Genomic DNA, 15,684 nt, shown 5'->3' with positions numbered 1-15,684 from the left:
TTCACCGGCCTGCTCTACACCCCAAGTCTTTTGCTGCAGCTTGAATGTGCCCTAGACTCTGGTAATACCTTCTGCTTCTTTGGATGAAGGGCAGAGGATACTGGGGCTAGAATCCGTCAAATTTGGCAGTTTAGTAGGCAATCCTTCGAACATTTGCTATTTTCTCTGGATAATATGATCTTAAGCTATTGCTAATGTAATACAATTTAAAAATATTAAAATAATAAGTGAATAAATTCCTAAATGAACAATAACAGGAGCAACAAATTAGTGCACATAAATGGCCTAGTCTGCACATATCATTTCTGGACTTTATGATTCTACAAATCCAAACATTTAAGTATTTGTTATTCACCGTTAAATGTTCGTAAGTGGGGGAAAAGAACTTCCATTATTTCTGTGCAGGGAATGTAAGCATTTTCTTAGACATAAATGGGATTGAAAAGCACCTAACGTTTCCCAGAAGTTGCTCCTACGGTGCCAAATGCTGCTTTATATTTATTTCATTTTAATAGAATTGGATACATGGCACCATTCATGTTTTCCTCAAGCATTCATTCAGTTGTATAACAGCTGTGTTGTTAAACGAGATCCAAAATGAACAAGGTGAAAACCACTTTTGTGGTTTCATTCAGTGGGGCAATGGGGCAACCATTGACTCTACCAGGCTGCTGTGTTACTTTCTCTCTACACAAGGTTAAGAACTCTTTGTACTGATTTGACATGGTGACTCTTGTCTCCCCTCCCTCCTGCCGCCAATCTGTGTGTGCTTCAGAGCTAATTGGAGCCCTCGACTAGCATGCAGTTAAGGGTAACTGGGAAAAGGTCAAACTGTGTTCAGACAAACATCTCAATTATAGATGCTTACATGTGCTAACTAAAGAATTCATTGTGACACAGCCTTGCAACCCCTTTATTTATGACACCATTACAGCACAGACAGATTAGCTTTGGTGCAGGAATTGCCTGGGGGAATATTACAGTGAATGTGTTGACAGATCACATCCTAAGAGACTCTTTTGAACAATACCAGGAAATGCTTATTGTCCTTGCTCCCTCAAGACACATTATCAAGTTTTTATAACACATATTAGTGATTCCTTAGCACCTTGTTACAATACCCTCCCTGGAAGCTAAACTCTAGAAGGTGTCCCATGGTTGAAATGATGGTGTTGTAAGATGCAAGTTCACTCTGTTCACTCTATGAGGTCACTGTTCTTCCTTGGCACCTGGAATGTGAAGAGTAGGTGCCAGCAACCCCGAGAAGACTACAGCCTCAAGATTCAAAGATGCCCAGCATGTAGAATCATAGAATTGTAGAGTTGGAAGGGACTTCAAAGTTCATCTAGCCCAACCCCCTACAATGCAGGAATCTCAGCTAAAGCATCCATGACAGATGGCCTTCCAACCTCTGCTTAAAAACCTCCAAGGAAGAAGAGTCCACAAGCGTTCCAATGTCAAACAGTTCTTATTGTCAGAAAGTTTCTTCCTGATGTAATCTCCTTTCTTGTAACTTGAAGCCATTGGTTCAAGTCCTACCTGCCAGGGCAGGAGAAAACAAGCTTGTTCCCTCTTCTATGCCACATCCCTTGAGATAGCTGTATATGGCTACCATATCTCCTCTCAGTCTCCTCCTTTGCCAGGCTAAACATACCCAGTTCCCTCAGTCATTCCTTGCAAGGCTTGGTTTCCAGAGCCTGAATCATCTTGGTTGCCCTTCTCTGCACACATTCCAGCTTGTCAGCATCCTTCTTAAATTGTGCTGCCCAGAATTGGACACAGTATTCTAGTTGTGGTTTGACCAAAGCAGAATAGAGTGGTACTATTACTTCCCTTGATCTGGACACTAGACTTCTGTTGATGCAGCCTAGAGTAGCATCAGCTTTTTTGCTGCTGCATCACACTGTTGACTCATGTTCCCCTTCCACTAAGGCCCCTGGATTCTTTTCAAATGTACTACTGGCAAGCCAGGTGTCCCCCATCTTATATTTATGCATCTGGTTCTTCCTGCCTAAGTGCAAAACTGTACATTTGTCCCTACTGAAATTCATTTTGTTATTTTGGGCCCAGTTCTCCAATCTATTAAGGTCATTTTGAATTCTGATTTTGTCTTCTGTGGCATTACTACCCCTCCCAGTTTGGTTTCATCTGCAAATCTGATGAGCATCCCCTCAATTCTTTCATCCAAATTGTTTATAAAGACGTGGAACAACAATGGCCCAGGACAAAACCCTGCAGCACCCCACTTGTCACTTTTCCCCAGGATGACGAGGAACCATTAATGAGTCCTCTTTGAGTTCAATCAGTCAACCAGCTACAAATCCACCTAACACTTCCCTTGTTCAGCTACATTTTACCATGTGAACTTTGGTTAACATCACCCAGTGCCACGCTTAACACTGATCTGACATTACCAGCTTTACTGGAAGGGCAAGGAGATAGGAATGTTCTGGAAATAATGGGAAGAACCACTCGTGGCATGATATTCCTTCCTCCTATCAAGCTTCCGTTAAGCTTTGCACTTTAATTTTGATGGACTTTTACGCAACGAATAACTGTATTGTTGCTAGATTATTCTTATTTTTTACCACCCTATTTTCAAAAATGAATTAATTCTTTTCTCCTGCTGCTATCAGATTTGTGCTTTGTTTTAAGTGTTGGTTGCATCTTGTAATTGCTTTTAGAAATTGGTCATTGCACTTGCATTTCTATTGATTATATCATATGGTTTTAAGATGAAGCTGTTCATTGCTCTCCAGAAGAGCAGGATATATATAAATAAAGAAGTGCCACTAACATAAGAATATAGGAAACTGGCTTATACAGAATCAGAGCATTGGTCCATCTAGCTCAGAATTATCTTCCCTGACTAGCAGTGACTTTCCAGTGTTCCAGAAAGGGATGTCCTCTGGTCCCACCAGGAGAAAGCATGTGATGCAGATACTCTACCACTGAGCTGTGGCCCTTCCTTACTGCTACTACTACTAGTACCACCACTAGTAGTAGTAGCAGCAGCAGCATTAGAAGTAGTACTACCATTAGTACACAGTTTGAGAATCTGGGACTTTCTTTTGTCAAAACAACTGCAGAAAAAGAAATCAGATTACCAATTGGGTTCTATTTGTCACACTCAATAATTGTGGAAAGCTTTCATCAAAACTGCCAATCCTACATATATTTCTGTGAGGATGTTTTGCTCTATTAGAAATGAAGAAACAATAAGGGGAGAGTGTTTGTTTTTTGTAGCCTTCAGTTTGTATTTCGTTTTGTGCAGTGTTCTTTATAGGATTTTCTAATATTTTTAGTAGCCCACAGCAAGGTCATCATGATGAAAGGTCATCTGAAGTTGCAGATGCTCCTCTGCCACAAAAGGCACCAGGGTCCTGCAACTGCCAAGCATGCTCTGTGGTCACTCTCAGAGGAGGGAAAGGACGCAGGTGTCTGCTAAGGACATCTGAACTCAGATGCCACCTGGGACCTCCAGCTTCCCTGCTCATTTCAGGACTTGTCTAGCCTAGTGCCTCCACTGAAGGTGATGATAAAGAGGGCAAAGTTGAAGGCAACCCATAAGCCACAGAAGCAAAGGAGATGTGACGCACTGCCAAGGAAGGGCACTGCAGCTGCTGAAATGCAAGGCTGACATTTCTGGAAATTTTGCCTGCACCACGCAGCTTGGACTTGTAGGACTATCGATGTGTGTGCCCAAGTCATGGTGAATGACGCATTGGCATTGTGTTTTCTTTTCTTTTTTTAAACTTGCACATTCTGTGTAGAGAGCAATGTGGTGTTGAAGAGTTTTAATGTTTGATGCTTTATTGTGCTTTTATATTTGTTGGAAGCTACCCAGAGTGGTTGGGGCAACCCAGTCAGATGTTCAGGGTACCAATAAAAAATTATTATTAAATTATTATTTGATGCAAATATGTAAAACAACTATGCATTTTGTAGAAAAGAAGAGGTTGGAAAGCAAGCCTCCAAATCATTTCATTCATTAATTCATTCTCTGCCCTTTACCCTAAGGTCCTAAGGCAGGTTACAGCAGTATTAAAATGATTACACAATATTAAATGGCTTCCAACTATAAAAACAAGGTGGCTCCTAATAATATACTCTACACCTCAAGTGTCGAAAGTCAGGGCAAAGAGATGTGTCTTCAGCATTCCCTGAAAGCTGTATAATGAAGGTGCCAGACACACCGCTCTGGGGAGGGAGCACCAAAACTTAGGGGCAGCCACAGAGAGTGCCCTGTCCTAGGTTGCCATCCCTGCCCCCCAAGCTTCTTAGGGCAGAGGAACTACCAAGAGCCTCCTCTGCTGATCTCAGTACCTACAAGGGTCTGTAGAGAAGGAGGAGGTCTTTCAGATATTTCTACATTAAATGGCGCAATTCTCTCCCTGATGCTTTTTAACATCTTTATGCGCCCCCTTGCCCAGATTATCCGGTACTTTGGGCTGGGCTGTCACCAATATGCTGATGACAGTCAGCTCTATCTGCTGATGGATGGCCACACCGACTCGGCCCCGGACACACTGACCAGATGCTTGGAAGCTGTGGCTGGATGGTTTCGTGGGAGCCGATTGAAACTAAATCCTTCGAAGACAGAGGTCCTCTGGCTGGGTCGGGATGGCATGGGGATGAGGGACCAACTCCCTTCTCTTGCGGGGGCCCAATTAGTGCCATTGCCTTCCGTTAAGAGTTTGGGTGTAATCCTTGACGCCTCCCTTTCCAAGGAGGTGCAGGTTACAGCAACAGCCAAGGTGACATTTTTCTACCTTTGCCGCATCAAGCACTTGGTCCCTTACCTTTCCCGCCCCGCCCTGGCCACAGTGATCCATGCGACGGTCATCTCCAGGCTTGACTACTGTAATTCGCTCTATGCGGGGCTGCCCTCGAAGCTGACCCAGAAACTTCAGCAGGTGCAGAATGCTGCAGCGAGGCTCCTCATGGGGTCTCTGCCATGGGAGCATATTCACCCAGTGCTTTTCCAGCTGCACTGGCTCCCGGTGGAGTACAGGGTCAGATTTAAGGTGCTGCTTTTGACCTTTAAAGCCCTTCACGGCCTAGGACCCTCGTACCTACGGGACCGCCTCTCCTGGTATGCCCCATGGAGAGCCTCAAGGCCCACATATAGCAACACCCTAGAGGTCCCAGGCCCTAAGGAAGTTAGATTGACCTCAACCAGAGCCAGGGCCTTTTCAACTCTGGCTCCGGCTTGGTGGAACGCTCTGCCTCATGAGACCAGGGCCCTGCGGAATCTGATTTCTTTCCGCAGGGCCTGTAAGACTGAGTTGTTCCGCCTGGCCTTTGGCTTGGAGCCAATTTGATTCCCTCCCTCTCTTTCTTTTTTCTTTTCCTTCTCCTCCTGCGATGAGGCTACATTTTGATATTTTAATGTTTCAATGTTGTATTTTAATTTTGTTTTTAAGTTGTAATCATTCAACTTGTTTTTATTATTGCTTGTAAGCCGCTCTGAGCCCGGCCTTGGCTGGGGAGGGCGGGGAATAAATAAAAATTATTATTATTATTATTAAATGCCATCACATAACTCGGGTGCTCAAAAGTTTGCCCAGATTCAGTATGCTTCTATGAACTTGCAAGGCCCTTAACAACTTGGACCCAGGATACCTCACAGAGCACCTAATACCTTCTATTCCTGCCTGATCGCTGCAGTGTTTGGGGAGTCATTGTTATTGGTGCCCCATGGCTCAGATGCATGACTTGTATCTACCATGAGCCATGCATTCAGTTTTGTGGCACTAAGTGAAGATGGGTTAATTCCAACAGGCATTTTAATTGACGTCTGCTTTTATAGTTTTAACTACTTTTTACCTTTTCTGCGTTGCAATTCTTGTACACTGCTTAGAGATTAGTGTAGCTATGTGGAATATAAATTGTAATAATAATAATAATAATAATAATAATAATAGATGAGTCCTGAGAAGTAATTCACTCATTAATAATCTGGGAAGAACAACTCTTCTGAGGGTGTGTTCTGGACTGAGATGACCCTGTGGCAAGCATCATCTTACTACAATACAGCCCTGCTTTTCATCAACGAAGGACAGCCTTTCTTATGCCACAGGAAGACTTTTTGCAGGGCAAGGTGGGGGGAGGGGCTGGAAGTTCATCTCATCATCAAAAGGGTCTTGGGAGTAGGCTCAGCTTGCACATAAAGCTGTGGGGTACATACATGGAGAAGGCAGAAGCTCATACCACATGTATTTCATTTCTGCTGCATGTTGGGTTGTGTTCGGGGAAGCGCCCTGAAAACTCAAGTCTCCTAGACTTTTATACTGTGCTCGACTGCTTAAAAAAAGGAAAACCTTGCTGCTTGTATTTCTGCTGGTTTGGTTTCCATCTTGTATTTTTTAAAAAAACCAAAAACTTATTTTATACTGTGTTTATTTTGTGTAAGCTGCCTTGTGTACTTTTACAAAGGATGGGAGATCTAATTGGTAAACTTAAAAGCAGAAAGCTTTGAAATCTGAGCTCAGACTGCCAAAAACATAGAGCTCATTTGTTAGGGTCACCACTGAATTTCACTCAACATTGATTTCAGCAGAAGATGTGAGGCTCTGACCCCATGGAATAACTTTTGTAAACAGAAAAAGATGGGGTTTTTCAAAGTTCTATTTATTGAAGATTTCATAAAAAGCTAGGATCCCACCCCAACCCACCCTAAATAAACTCAAAATGGACAATGCCCCAAAGTCACTGTAGCCACTGTGCAATTGCAGGACATTAAATAAATAAAGTGTGTGTGTGTGTGTGTGTGTGTGTGTGTGTGTGTGAAGGATGGGTGAATCTTCCCATTCAGCTTCTCTCAGTTTCTCATTCTTCCAATCTTAAGTTCAGTTCTGCACATTTTGACACTGTTTTGATTTTTCTTTTGAAGCACTCATGAAATTCACCAGCATTTTAGGGTCAATTTATTCCAAAGTACACAGTTTTCTATTCAATTTTTTGCAATGGAATTTTGTGTGTTGTTGTTTTACTAATATATGTGTATTATGTGTACTTTACACAAGTCTGTGCATTTTGTATACATTATTTGGCTGGATAACCACAACAAAAATTCAGAGAACTATAAATTTCTGAAGGATTACTGTATCAGTTTGCGAATTGTTTTGGTGGAAAGTGTGATTTAAGAATATTCACCTTTAAATGTGAACTGAATCGAATTTCTCCACGTCTGTGTCTGTGTGTGTGTGTGTGTGTGTGTGTGTGTATCTTTGTGCATATTTGTGACTGCAAAACAAACTTACTTTGTTTTAGCTCCAGCAATCTTAAATTGCTGGCCTCAGCTATTCTCGCATTAAAATTATGAAAATATATTTCAGAACTGTTACAGTCTTCTTCCCCCCTTTTGCTTTCCCTCCCCTGCCACATCAACTTACAGCTCTCCTTCTTGTAATCTTCAAATTAGACATTTACTCAGTGCCCACTCCTCGTTCCTTTTTGCATTGCAATACATATTTATAGACCAGGAATTGCAGGGTACAGGGAAGGAGGATATATATGTGTGTGTTTTAATCTTCGTTCTCCTGAAAACAAGATAGAAATTCTGTGCACCATTTTAAAACAACAGCTAAGTTATTTACATTTGCAGTCGTAACACCTTTTTAGCATTTGTTCCAGTATAGCTAATTGTCTAATATAAAACAGTCCTTGGCAGAAAGGCAAACTGTTTCTTCCTTACAAGCAAAAGGTGCTAATGCACAGCACATACCCAATCCAGGTAACTGATGATTTGCTTATTTAACAAAGCTGATGTAACTAAGAAGGAACAGGTTGTACCCCGAGGGCTTTTGTATGATACCACAAAGAAATATCAAAGAAATTTAAATGTATTCTCATTAAACGTGGTGGCCCAGTTTCCAGGGCACAGCGCTGAATCATCCCAATCCATTCCATGAGAGTAAACTTCTAGTGACTTTCTTGAGAACGGATCCAAAAGGAAGCCCTTCAACCCAGTTGCCTGAGGGAAATGGCATTTGGCTCTCCCACCTGAACTTGCTTGCAGCTTCAGGTATAAAAGAACAAATTAAGTTCTGCTCCTGCCCACTGCAGAAAGGCCAAGGTCTAAAGATGCATCAAAATGTTTTCTTTTGGGGGGGGATGATACCAAATCCCTTAGCTGCATTTCATTTCTTATTACATTTTGGATCCCACCAAAAGGCGTTCAACACAGTTCTCCTTCTCATTTTACCTCACAACAACCCTGTGAGGTAGGTTAGGTTAAGAGACAGTGACTGGCCTCATTTTGAGGGGCAAAAGAGGTACTTTAAGTACAGAATCTCAATGCCCTGTCCAGCTTCCTCCTTCCATACTGATTAGATGTCAGGTCAAATCCACCCAAGATCTTGCTGTGCTCATGGCGTATGTGTCAGAAACAATGCCTTGTGGGGGGACGGACAATGATGACAGAGAACACTGAGATAAAGATGCAGAGGGAACTGCCAAGGTACAACAATTATAATGAGTCTCCTCTGGCCAGCAGGAACTCTTTAGGATCTTGGGCAAGGCTGTTTTCAGCTCTGCCACATGAGAGGCTTTAATTGATTCTATTAAGGTCCTTAATAGAGTCAACTGCCCCCCAAAAATGGGACATCCATTTTTTTCTTGCAAGAGGACAGCAGCTAAAATGGTTACTGCGATCTTGTGTGATTTTGGGCTGTGCATTTTGGGGGCACTATGCCCAAAAGCATGTTTTGGGGCACTGTGCAAGATTGCTGCCCCGAAAATCCAATTCAGGGTATTGATCTTGTGTGGTGCCCCAAAACACATGTTTTTCGGCAAGGTTCCAGAAAAAAGTGTTTTTTGGGGAGCAGTGATCTTGTGCAGGTCATGTGAAGTGCATGGAAGTGTGGACCCGGAAGATGGCATCCCAGACTTGGGTTGCATTGAATTGGAAAGTATGCCTTTATCTATACCTCCAGGATCGAGAACCTCAGGCGGAGACTACTGTACAAAAGTACAATTTACATTCATTGCTCTGTCCACTTTTGCCCCTGACCCTGCCCACCACCGGCCCCCAGAAGGTTGTCTAGAAGGGAATGTGGCCCTCAGGCTGAAAAAAAGGCCTTCTAACCCTGATCTCACATAAAATATCCGTCTTTAGGCATTCCTTTAGTCTTAGATGACAAGTGAGAAGATGCCTCCCCTCCTTCACCCTTTTCATCATCTTCCAGTTCATGGAGGGCAACTATCTACAGCCTTTTGAATCTGTGGAGGATCTCCTACATCTTAGAACCCTGAATAATTGAGCTTTTATGGGGGCTGTGTGACCCCATAAAGAACTCTGTCTTCCTACTTCCATGAGCAGATTAGTCTCTAGGATGTGCATCAGTGTTGTTTCAGCTGAAGGGAAAGAGGTCCTTCTGGGCTGATAGTTGTTGCTGTTGTTGTTTATTCGTTTAGTCGTGTCCAACTCTTCGTGCCTCCATGGACCAGAGCACGCCAGGCACTCCTGTCTTCGGGCTGATAGTAGCATCTCAACATAGCCAAGCAGTCGCTGAGGACCCAGCATCCCTGGAGGACACAACAGCATTTGAGTTGGCCTACCTGTCAGCTCCATTGCTTTGGCAGTTGTGGCCAGGGGAGAAGGCACCATTAGGATGTGCCCCAGAGCATTATGGGAAGATCAAAACAGGTGAGCCGCAGACACTAACCCGCCCCAGGTTGCTGGAGTGCTATGGCTCCTTGCTGAAACATTATTGCCACTGAGACGAGGTGACGCCTATGCCAGGGCATGCCCACTGAGTGACTTATTTCGGGAGCTCTCACATCTGGAGCTAGTTCTCTGACTAACTAAAAATCACACACAACCTATGTAAGCCTGTACCTAACATTCATTCTGATAGTATTTTACATCCACCACAAACACTGCTGTGGTTCTACCCTATGTAATATAATATATATCCTATGATTATCAGAATATGATAATTCAAAAATCTAAATGACTAAACCATGAATATCTCATGAATATCTTCTAAGGCTATTTTAAGAACTGAAGAGAAAGCTGTTGAATTGCACATGTATGTATGTCCATTCTATATAACTTCAGATGTAGTCTTGTATGTGAACCCATTTCTTTGCTATGGCCAGATGTTCAGAAGCCCCATGACTGCTTTGCATCAGTCTAGCCATCAGTGTGAATGTTCATGACATATATGGCTAAGTCCTACTGACTAGAGTTCAGTTAGCATCGCTGCCAGGTGAAAGGAGGTTTGCCACTGGTTGAAATTGACACCTAGGCTGTGCTGGTATTTATATCCCTCAGTGCTTGTGTGCATGCAATGATATATAGATTGTGCTGATAAAGGAATTACGCTGATATACTTGTCCCGTGTCCCCGTTCTTACAAAACTGCCAGAATGAATGATTGCTTAATGACTCAACTGCACAATATATTTCATGCAGTTGTTAGGAAACCCCTATTCCCCTCCCAGAGTGACAATTCCCAGAGTGATCCAATAACCAATCCCTCTTACCAGGGAACTCTGGGAATTGTAGCTCTGTGAAGGGACTAGGGCTCTCCTAACAGCTCTCAGCACCCTACAGTTCCTTTTCTTCTTGTTTTTGAAAAGCCATGACTGGCACAATACTGCTCTAATGTAAACTGCAAGTCCACCTAGTGAACTTAATAGATGAGAAAGAAGTTCAAACCAGATTTCCCAGTTCAGACTCACGCTGCTCAAGATGCTATACCACAGTGTTCCGCTTTTGACAGCCATGACAACCATGAGAGGCAGATTTGTGTCCAAATCCTTTTGAATTTTTTACTGCCCTGGACTATTCTTAGAGTTTGTCTTTAGAAAATGGCTTTATATCTGTCTATCTATAACAGCTATCAATCTATATCGTGTGCAACCCTAATTTCCAAGTGATGAAGGACTCTAAAGGTTCAAGCGCTTACCCAAGGTTCAGTTTCCTTGGGACAGAGACGGTGGCATCTTGATGATGCTTTGTTTTATTTACACATGTATAAAACCTGAGCAAAGGATGGAGAGTTTCCCAGCGTTAACGCTCCAGCTGATCTTGCTTCCCCATTAGGCTACCTAAGAAGCCCTAAGTCACCATTTAGTTGCAGCACAGAGCAAGACATGCCTCTGTCTCTCCAGCTTCCAGTCCAAACTCACCCACACTACTTTCCTATTGATCTCCACCCTGGGATGATGGTGGCATCCAACCAGGTGAAGTGAGAAAAGGTCCACCCGTTTGACCAGGGCCGTGCAGAGCTTGTCTGAGGACGCAGGCAGCAGTCTTGTTAGTTATAAACTCAAACAAATAAGCAGTCAGTGCCTGGCACCCTCTGAGGCCAGGGGCGTGTGCATTTGGCTCGCTGGCTCCCCTGCATGGGCCTGAATTTGACTCTATGGCAACAGAATTCACTCTTTGGATGTGAATGGTGGGTACTTAGCTGAGCAGCTCAAACTGTTCCCTTGACAAACTGGTCTGACCACTTCAGCAAGCTTCCTCCTATGGTTATAATCTTTATAGCTGTATTCTGGTTAGAACTACAGTCACCAATCCCTTATTCCAAAGAGCCCCACTGACTTACATGGAGCTATTCTGAAGCAGGGGCTTTCAGAATTACAATGCAGGCATATTAATAAGTCTTCTCCTTGATCATATTTCCCCAAGGCTCCTCTTCTCCCCACCCAAGAATCCAGTGCTGAAGCCATGTACAAGCAGCCATGTCTTGTACATCTATCTTGCCTTTCTTTGGTGTTCATGTGAAAAGAAAACCTGATTCTTTTTTCAGACATGGCTGGTACATTTCTGAACAGCTTGTGTATCTATCTGCCTTTGCTATGCTGACGTAATGGGAAGGCCTGTTTCACTAGCAATTTGCTTGATATATCCCATCCTAAGCATTTTAAATATGTACATCTTAGTAGGCTGTGATGGCAGTTCATTTATTAATTTATGTTATTTTGAAGAACCTCCTCTCCCTCCACCCCAGTATTACATAAAGTAAAGCTCAAGAGCTCTAAGTCTTCAAAAGGCTTATTTTAATAAATATAAATGCACAAAAGAATGCATTTATATTAATTTTTTATTAGAGATCATCTCCTGCATGCAACAGAAGCTCACATTCATAGCCTATGTATTTGGTATGCATCATTAAATTTAAACACACAAACATGTGTGTGTGTTGTGTATCTAGATCTGATGGTTAAAAAAGATATTTTCCACATCTGAGGGATCTTATAAAATATATTTTAATTTTTAATTCACTTCTTTTAAGTGCAAAAATATCTGTTTCTCTGTGTACTTCTCAGGGTTTAAGGGTAAAAAAACATTGCAATGACGAGAATGCCAGAATCCGTTATCTGATTGTTTAACCTTAAGCCAACTCAGGTGTGAAAACTGTGGATGTAACTTTGAGAAATCATTTTGAATGTGACAGCAAAATTACTGTGTTGTGTTTGTAGGGGGGCTTTTTTTGTCATGGTGTTACCCGACAGAAACAATTCCTATATTATTCCTTACAGTGACAGTCTGAAAAAGAAGTATGTAGGCTTCTAAGAGGCGAGATTTTGCTGATGCTGCTTTTATGGAGCTTTTGTTCACAAAGGGAATATGGCACAGTTAAAAGCAGTGAAGTCGTAAGACAGAGGAACTAGGAAGTGTGCCAGTAGCTTCTCTAGTGTGGTGAAGAAGCATGTGTGTGCATATGTGCATGTGAAAGAGAAAGGGGGAGCTTTCTCTAGTTGTGCATCTATGTGTGCACATGAGTGTGCATGAGCTGTTGCAGACAAAAACAGAATAGCAGCCAGAGAGCACAGGACTTAGACAATGTGCCACTGAGCTCAATAAATCTATACAATTTCTTTATACCCTGCAAGGTCATAGATGATGCTGACATTGGTCTCCTAGCAACACACTCTACTAACCTACTTTTTCCCCAATCATTGGAGATATGGGACGAGTGCTCTGAGCAGTATTTCAACATGTGGGGGGGTGGGGATAAAATCAATGCAATGTCACTGCACTTGTGCAACATGCTTAAAAAGAGAGGGAACATGGATTTCCATGGGTTCAGTTTCTATTTGCACTGAACAATATGCTCCAGTTTAAAAGATTCAACCCCTAAGCCCTCAAATCTTTGTTCAACTTTAAAAATACTGTTTCACTGAATAAAAGCTCGACATTTTGAGCATTTTGTATATAAGCTTGAATTGATACATGTTACACCTGCAGTTTGGGCTTTAAATTGTTGACAACATTAATCCTATAGAATAATGTGCCAAACCTCACCCACACAGTGTTGGGGGAAGAAAAAAAAATGGGAGCATAAAAGGATCAATGTGTCAGTTTCTAGCACTTTTGAATTTGCTGTACCTGTGACAATTTTTATCAGATCTGTTTGAAATTTGGCACATTTGTAAAGGTCATCATCTAGATCATGTATCCACACATGCACGTGTGCGAGCACACACACACACCTCAAGGTGATGTACAATGAAAACCTCTGAAACACACGCAAAAACACCATCAGCTAAATTGAAAACAAAACTAAACACTAAATAGATATCCATGGCAGAGACCCATTCATCCACTTTGGAAAGCCTGTTGAGACAGAAGTATCTACAATTGTTTCCAGTTGTGGGTGCCTGTCGCACCTGGAGAAGAAGGCAATCCCACAGAACCGGGGAAGCCCCACTGTTAGTAGCTCAACAGGTGCAGAATTGTTTCCCATAATTTAATGATGGACTTGTGAAGTGCTTCTAAAAAATTCAGTGTCGTTGTATATATTCATTTGACAATATAGCCTGAGAGAGAATATGCCTATTTAAAGAAGAGCGTGATAAGAGTAACCCAGCCCAGCACCACCCCTGCTCCCTCGCACAATATAGTCACCAACAGCATAAGTTAGACCAATGATTGCCTTGATCGTCAGTGCCAGCCATGTGTGCTGCTGCTGCATCTGATATGCAACTGTACAGTATAGTTAATGCAGGTTGGATGTACAACTCCACTAGTACAGACATAGCCAAAGGCACAATCCATTTACTCCAGGGCAATTCAATTGACTTAATAGGATTCATTGATCATAAGTCCAAATACATCTCTTTCCAACTGAGCAATGTTATTTCTGAAGTAGCCACCGTATTTTGCCATGTACAATAGCTGAAAATCAAATATCCCATCAAAAGGACCAAATGTGTTTGTTTGTGTGTGTTTCTGTGACATTATCCCTACAGGATGGCAGCTTAGCCCATATCTTTCTAAACCCTAATGATGAATGGTTTAATTAAATAACTCCCCAGTGACAATAGCACCTTCACTTCAGAAAAGGGATATATAATATATAGCATCCTTGCAATAGTCACTATGTACAAAATTTGTGTTTGGTGTTTCCTTGTACTCTTATTTCCTTGTGTCCAACTTTATAAGCACAATAGTGGCTCTGCATTGTGTTTAAGTTCTGTAACTTAAACATTTACCTGAGCATCTCAATTATCATTTGCCAAAATATCTGTGCCCCCACCACGTGTTAAATATGTCATATCTTTATGACATATTCAGCACTTTCCAGCTCTCACTTTACTGCTGCTGCTGCTGCTTTGCCGGTGAGTCTTGGGGAGGACCGCTCCCACTGCAAGACCATTCTCCACCTTGGGCCTGGGGGCGGGGCCCACACTCACCACCGCCACAACTTTAAGGACACTGGTGCTGCTGCAGCAAATGTTTAAAATGTTTTTATATATTTTAAAGTGTTTTAAAAGTGTTTTTACTTTTTACTTTGTTGTACCACCATAAACGGTGGTTTTTATTCATGTATTTTTATTTTGTTTTGTTTTATTTTGGGTTGGGGTGGGATGGTTGTTGAGTGGGGTGGGGATTGGTTTTGTTTTGGTGTAATTGTGTTTTTTTTTTGTTTGCTTTTATATTTTGTAAATGGAGGCAAGTATGAGGCTTGGGATTCCTACTGTGGAGGGACGAGGGAGGTATGGCGGTGGGGGCAGATGTCATAGGCAAAGGGGATCGAGATACGGATATGCTCGTACCCCTTCCAATCTGCACCCCATCCCGAGAGACGAGGGTAGGGTGAGCAAGGATTACTCACCTCCGTCACTGGTGTTGTGCAATGCCAGGTCTATAGGCAACAAAACCGCCACCCTGCGAGATTTCTTCACCTCACAGGGGGTCGACCTGGCTTGTGTGACGGAGACCTGGGTGCGCGAAGGGGAAACTGTTACCTTACGAGAGATGGCGCCTCCGGGTTTCTCCGTCCTCCACCAGTCGCGGACTGTGGGCCGAGGGGGAGGGGTGGCATTATTAATCCGGGAAGATTGTTCTTTCAGGGCTCTACCATTGCCATCGATCCCCGGCATTGAATGTGTTGGCCTAGTGTGGGGCTCTGAGGAGAGCTTGGCTGTATGGCTGGTGTACCGGCCACCTAGCGCACCAGCAGCCACCCTGTCAGGCCTGCTGGAGGCGGTGGCCGGCTGGGCCTTGGAGTTCCCTAACCTATTGGTATTGGGGGACTTCAACATCCATGCTGATGCCACTCCCTCCTCACAGGCTCTGGACCTGGTGTCTTCCATGGCGACACTAGGGCTCTCCCAGTTTGTTTCGGGCCCCACACACCAAGCAGGCCACACGCTGGATTTGATATTTGGCCTCGGTATAGATGTGATCATGTTTCCTTCGATGAAGGTGCCATGGTCT

The sequence above is a fragment of the Podarcis raffonei genome, chromosome 11 (genome assembly GCF_027172205.1).
Source record: "Podarcis raffonei isolate rPodRaf1 chromosome 11, rPodRaf1.pri, whole genome shotgun sequence".
Taxonomy (NCBI): Eukaryota; Metazoa; Chordata; class Lepidosauria; order Squamata; family Lacertidae; genus Podarcis; species Podarcis raffonei.
This window is presented reverse-complemented; position numbering follows the sequence as displayed.